Source organism: Saccoglossus kowalevskii, chromosome 6 (genome assembly GCF_978046115.1).
Source record: "Saccoglossus kowalevskii chromosome 6, keSacKowa6.1, whole genome shotgun sequence".
Lineage (NCBI taxonomy): Eukaryota > Metazoa > Hemichordata > Enteropneusta > Harrimaniidae > Saccoglossus > Saccoglossus kowalevskii.
Window position 1 is genome coordinate 12,904,448 of NC_140646.1, and position 6,114 is coordinate 12,910,561.

The following is a 6,114-nucleotide window of genomic DNA, read 5'->3' on the forward strand; positions in this document are numbered from 1 at the left end:
GTTCGGCTGTTAACTTAAAGGTTGGTGGTTCAAGCCCACCCAGGGACGAAGTAGAAGTTTTTATTACTCACATTTTCGAATGTGTGAATTCGAGATATGAATACAACATAACACCAATGTCGCAGTGTCTGTAGCGCCATCGGTTAGCGCGTTCGGCTGTTAACTGTAAGGTTGGTGGTGCAAGCCCAACCAGGGACGAAGTAGAAGTTTTTATTACGTACATTTTCTCACGTGTGGATTCGCGATATTAATACAACACAACATATCACCAAGGTTGCAGTCTCTGTGGCGCAATTTTTTAGTGCGTTCGGCTGTTAACCGAAAGGTTGGTGATTCAAGCCCACCCAGGGACGAAGTACAAGTTTTTATTACACACATTTTCTCATGTGTGAATTCGCGATATGAATACAATATAACACCAATGTTGCAGTCTCTGTGGCGCAATCGGTTAGCGCGTTTGGCTGTTAACCGAAAGGTTGGTGGTTCAAGCCCACCCAGGGACGAAGTATAAGTTTTTATTACACACATGTTCTTATGTCAGAATTCGCGATATGAATACAACATAACACCAATGTCGCAGTGTCTGTAGCGCCATCGGTTAGCGCGTTCGGCTGTTAACTGAAAGGTTGGTGGTTCAAGCCCACCCAGGGACGAATTACAAGCTTTTATTACACACATGTTCTTATGTGAGAATTTGCGATATGAATACAATATAACACCAAAGTTGCAGTCTCTGTGGCGCAATCGGTTAGCGCGTTCGGCTGTTAACCGAAAGGTTGGTGGTTCATGCCCACCCAGGGACGAAGTATAAGTTTTTATTACACACATTTTCTCATGTGTGAATTCGCGATATGAATACAACATAACACCAATGTCGCAGTGTCTGTAGCGCAATCGGTTAGCACGTTCGGCTGTTAACCGAAAGGTTGGTTGTTCAAGCCCACCTTGGGATGAAGTAGAAGTTTTTATTACTCACATCATCGAATGTGTGAATTCGCGATATAAATACAACATAACACCAATGTCGCAGTGTCTGTAGCGCCATCGGTTAGCGCGTTCGGCTGTTAACTGTAAGGTTGGTGGTTCAAGCCCACCCAGGGACGAAGTAGAAGTTTTATTACGCACATTTTCTCACGTGTGGATTCGCGATATTAATACAACACAACATATCACCAAGGTTGCAGTCTCTGTGGCGCAATTGGTTAGTGCGTTCGGCTGTTAACCGAAAGGTTGGTGATTCAAGCCCACCCAGGGACGAAGTACAAGTTTTTATTACACACATTTTCTCATGTGTGAATTCGCGATATGAATACAATATAACACCAATGTTGCAGTTTCTGTGGCGCAATCGATTAGCGCGTTCGGCTGTTAACCGAAAGGTTGGTTGTTCAAGCCCACCCAGGGACGAAGTACAAGTTTTTATTACACACATTTTCTCATGTGTGAATTCGCGATATGAATACAATATAACACCAATGTCGCAGAGTCTGTAGCGCCATCGGTTAGCGCGTTCGGCTGTTAACCGAAAGGTTGGTGATTCAAGCCCACCCAAGGACGAAGTAGAAGTTTTTATTACACACATTTTCTCATGTGTGGATTCGCGATATGAATACAATATAACACCATTGTTGTAGTCTCCGTGGCGCAATCGGTTAGCGCGTTCGGCTGTTAACCGAAAGGTTGGTCATTCAAGCCCACCCAGGGACGAAGTAGAAGTTTTTATTACACACATTTTCTCATGTGTGGATTCGCGATATGAATACAATATAACACCAATGTTGTAGTCTCTGTGGCGCAATCGGTTAGCGCGTTCGGCTGTTAACCGAAAGGTTGGTGATTCAAGCCCACCCATGGACGAAGTAGAAGTTTTTATTACACACATTTTCTCATGTGTGAATTCGCGATATGAATACAACATAACATCAATGTCGCAGTGTCTGTAGCGCCATCGGTTAGCGCGTTCGGCTGTTAACCGAAAGGTTGGTGGTTCAAGCCCACCCAGGGACGAAGTACAAGTTTTTATTACACACATTTTCTCATGTGTGAATTCGCGATATGAAGACAATATAACACCATTGTTGTAGTCTCTGTGGCGCAATCGGTTAGCGCGTTCGGCTGTTAACCGAAAGGTTGGTGATTCAAGCCCACCCAGGGACGAAGTAGAAGTTTTTATTACACAGATTTTCTCATGTGTGAATTCGCGATATGAATAAAACATAACACCAATGTCGCAGTATCTGTAGCGCCATCGGTTCGCGCGTTCGGCTGTTAACCGAAAGGTTGGTGATTCAAGCCCACCCAGGGACGAAGTAGAAGTTTTTATTACACACATTTTCTCATGTGTGGATTCGCGATATGAATACAATATAACACCAATGTTGTAGTCTCTGTGGCGCAATCGGTTAGCGCGTTCGGCTGTTAACCGAAAGGTTGGTGGTTCAAGCCCACCCAGGGACGAAGTATAAGTTTTTATTACACACATTTTCTCATGTGTGGATTCGCGATATGAATACAACATAACACCATTGTTACAGTCTCTGTGGCGCAATCGGTTAGCGCGTTCGGCTGTTAACTGAAAGGTTGGTGGTTCAAGCTCACCCAGGGACGAAGTACAAGTTTTTATTACACACATTTTCTCATGTGTGAATTCGCGATATGAATACAACATAACACCAATGTCGCAGAGTCTGTAGCGCCATCGGTTCGCGCGTTCGGCTGTAAACCGAAAGGTTGGTGATTCAAGCCCACCCAGGGACGAAGTAGAAGTTTTTATTACACACATTTTCTCATGTGAGGATTCGCGATATGAATACAATATAACACTAATGTTGTAGTCTCTGTGGCGCAATCGGTTAGCGCGTTCGTCTGTTAACCGAAAGGTTGGTGGTTCAAGCCCACCCAGGGACGAAGTAGAAGTTTTTATTACGCACATTTTCTCACGTGTGGATTCGCGATATTAATACAACATAACACCAATGTCGCAGAGTCTGTAGCGCCATCGGTTAGCGCGTTCGGCTGTTAACCGAAAGGTTGGTTGTTCAAGCCCACCTTGGGATGAAGTAGAAGTTTTTATTACTCACATTTTCGAATGTGTGAATTCGAGATATGAATACAACATAACACCAATGTCGCAGTGTCTGTAGCGCCATCGGTTAGCGCGTTCGGCTGTTAACTGTAAGGTTGGTGGTGCAAGCCCACCCAGGGACGAAGTAGAAGTTTTTATTACGTACATTTTCTCACGTGTGGATTCGCGATATTAATACAACACAACATATCACCAAGGTTGCAGTCTCTGTGGCGCAATTTTTTAGTGCGTTCGGCTGTTAACCGAAAGGTTGGTGATTCAAGCCCACCCAGGGACGAAGTACAAGTTTTTATTACACACATTTTCTCATGTGTGAATTCGCGATATGAATACAATATAACACCAATGTTGCAGTCTCTGTGGCGCAATCGGTTAGCGCGTTTGGCTGTTAACCGAAAGGTTGGTGGTTCAAGCCCACCCAGGGACGAAGTATAAGTTTTTATTACACACATTTTCTCATGTGTGGATTCGCGATATGAATACAACATAACACCATTGTTACAGTCTCTGTGGCGCATTCGGCTGTTAACTGAAAGGTTGGTGGTTCAAGCTCACCCAGGGACGAAGTACAAGTTTTTATTACACACATTTTCTCATGTGTGAATTCGCGATATGAATACAACATAACACCAATGTCGCAGAGTCTGTAGCGCCATCGGTTCGCGCGTTCGGCTGTAAACCGAAAGGTTTGTGATTCAAGCCCACCCAGGGACGAAGTAGAAGTTTTTATTACACACATTTTCTCATGTGAGGATTCGCGATATGAATACAATATAACACTAATGTTGTAGTCTCTGTGGCGCAATCGGTTAGCGCGTTCGTTTGTTAACCGAAAGGTTGGTGGTTCAAGCCCACCCAGGGACGAAGTAGAAGTTTTTATTACGCACATTTTCTCACGTGTGGATTCGTGATATTAATACAACATAACACCAATGTCGCAGAGTCTGTAGCGCCATCGGTTAGCGCGTTAGGCTGTTAACCGAAAGGTTGGTTGTTCAAGCCCACCTTGGGATGAAGTAGAAGTTTTTATTACTCACATTTTCGAATGTGTGAATTCGAGATATGAATACAACATAACACCAATGTCGCAGTGTCTGTAGCGCCATCGGTTAGCGCGTTCGGCTGTTAACTGTAAGGTTGGTGGTGCAAGCCCACCCAGGGACGAAGTAGAAGTTTTTATTACGTACATTTTCTCACGTGTGGATTCGCGATATTAATACAACACAACATATCACCAAGGTTGCAGTCTCTGTGGCGCAATTTTTTAGTGCGTTCGGCTGTTAACCGAAAGGTTGGTGATTCAAGCCCACCCAGGGACGAAGTACAAGTTTTTATTACACACATTTTCTCATGTGTGAATTCGCGATATGAATACAATATAACACCAATGTTGCAGTCTCTGTGGCGCAATCGGTTAGCGCGTTTGGCTGTTTACCGAAAGGTTGGTGGTTCAAGCCCACCCAGGGACGAAGTATAAGTTTTTATTACACACATTTTCTCATGTGTGGATTCGCGATATGAATACAACATAACACCATTGTTACAGTCTCTGTGGCGCAATCGGTTAGCGCGTTGGCCTGTTAACTGAAAGGTTGGTGGTTCAAGCTCACCCAGGGACGAAGTACAAGTTTTTATTACACACATTTTCTCATGTGTGAATTCGCGATATGAATACAACATAACACCAATGTCGCAGAGTCTGTAGCGCCATCGGTTCGCGCGTTCGGCTGTAAACCGAAAGGTTTGTGATTCAAGCCCACCCAGGGACGAAGTAGAAGTTTTTATTACACACATTTTCTCATGTGAGGATTCGCGATATGAATACAATATAACACTAATGTTGTAGTCTCTGTGGCGCAATCGGTTAGCGCGTTCAATTGTTAACCGAAAGGTTGGTGGTTCAAGCCCACCCAGGGACGAAGTAGAAGTTTTTATTACGCACATTTTCTCACGTGTGGATTCGCGATATTAATACAACATAACACCAATGTCGCAGAGTCTGTAGCGCCATCGGTTAGCGCGTTCGGCTGTTAACCGAAAGGTTGGTTGTTCAAGCCCACCTTGGGATGAAGTAGAAGTTTTTATTACTCACATTTTCGAATGTGTGAATTCGAGATATGAATACAACATAACACCAATGTCGCAGTGTCTGTAGCGCCATCGGTTAGCGCGTTCGGCTGTTAACTGTAAGGTTGGTGGTGCAAGCCCACCCAGGGACGAAGTAGAAGTTTTTATTACATACATTTTCTCACGTGTGGATTCGCGATATTAATACAACACAACATATCACCAAGGTTGCAGTCTCTGTGGCGCAATTTTTTAGTGCGTTCGGCTGTTAACCGAAAGGTTGGTGATTCAAGCCCAACCAGGGACGAAGTAGAAGTTTTTATTACACACATTTTCTCATGTGTGAATTTGCGATATGAATACAACATAACACCAAAGTCGCAGTGTCTGTAGCGCCATCGGTTAGCGCGTTCGGCTGTTAACCAAAAGGTTGGTGGTTCAAGCCCACCCAGGGACGAAGTACAAGTTTTTATTACACACATTTTCTCATGTGTGAATTCGCGATATGAAGACAATATAACACCATTGTTGTAGTCTCTGTGGCGCAATCGCTTAGCGCGTTCGGCTGTTAACCGAAAGGTTGGTGGTTCAAGCCCACCCAGGGACGAAGTATAAGTTTTTATTACACACATGTTCTCATGTGAGAATTCGCGATATGAATACAACATAACACCAATGTCGCAGTGTCTGTAGCGCCATCGGTTAGCGCGTTCGGCTGTTAACCGAAAGGTTGGTGATTCAAGCCCACCCAGGGACGAAGTAGAAGTTTTTATTACACACATTTTCTCATGTGTGGATTCGCGATATGAATACAACATAACACCATTGTTACAGTCTCTGTGGCGCAATCGGTTAGCGCGTTCGGCTGTTAACTGAAAGGTTGGTGGTTCAAGCCCACCCAGGGACGAAGTACAAGTTTTTATTACACACATTTTCTCATGTGTGAATTCGCGATATGAATA

General features: G+C 44.1%; 1 non-coding gene across 1 annotated transcript; it reads left to right on the top strand.

Annotated features, from left to right (window-relative positions):
- Window positions 1-2,383: 2,383 nt before the first annotated feature.
- TRNAN-GUU (transfer RNA asparagine (anticodon GUU)) lies at window positions 2,384-2,457 on the top strand. Its single transcript has one exon. It is a non-coding gene; the product is annotated as a tRNA-Asn (tRNA).
- The last annotated feature ends 3,657 nt before the right edge of the window (window positions 2,458-6,114 follow it).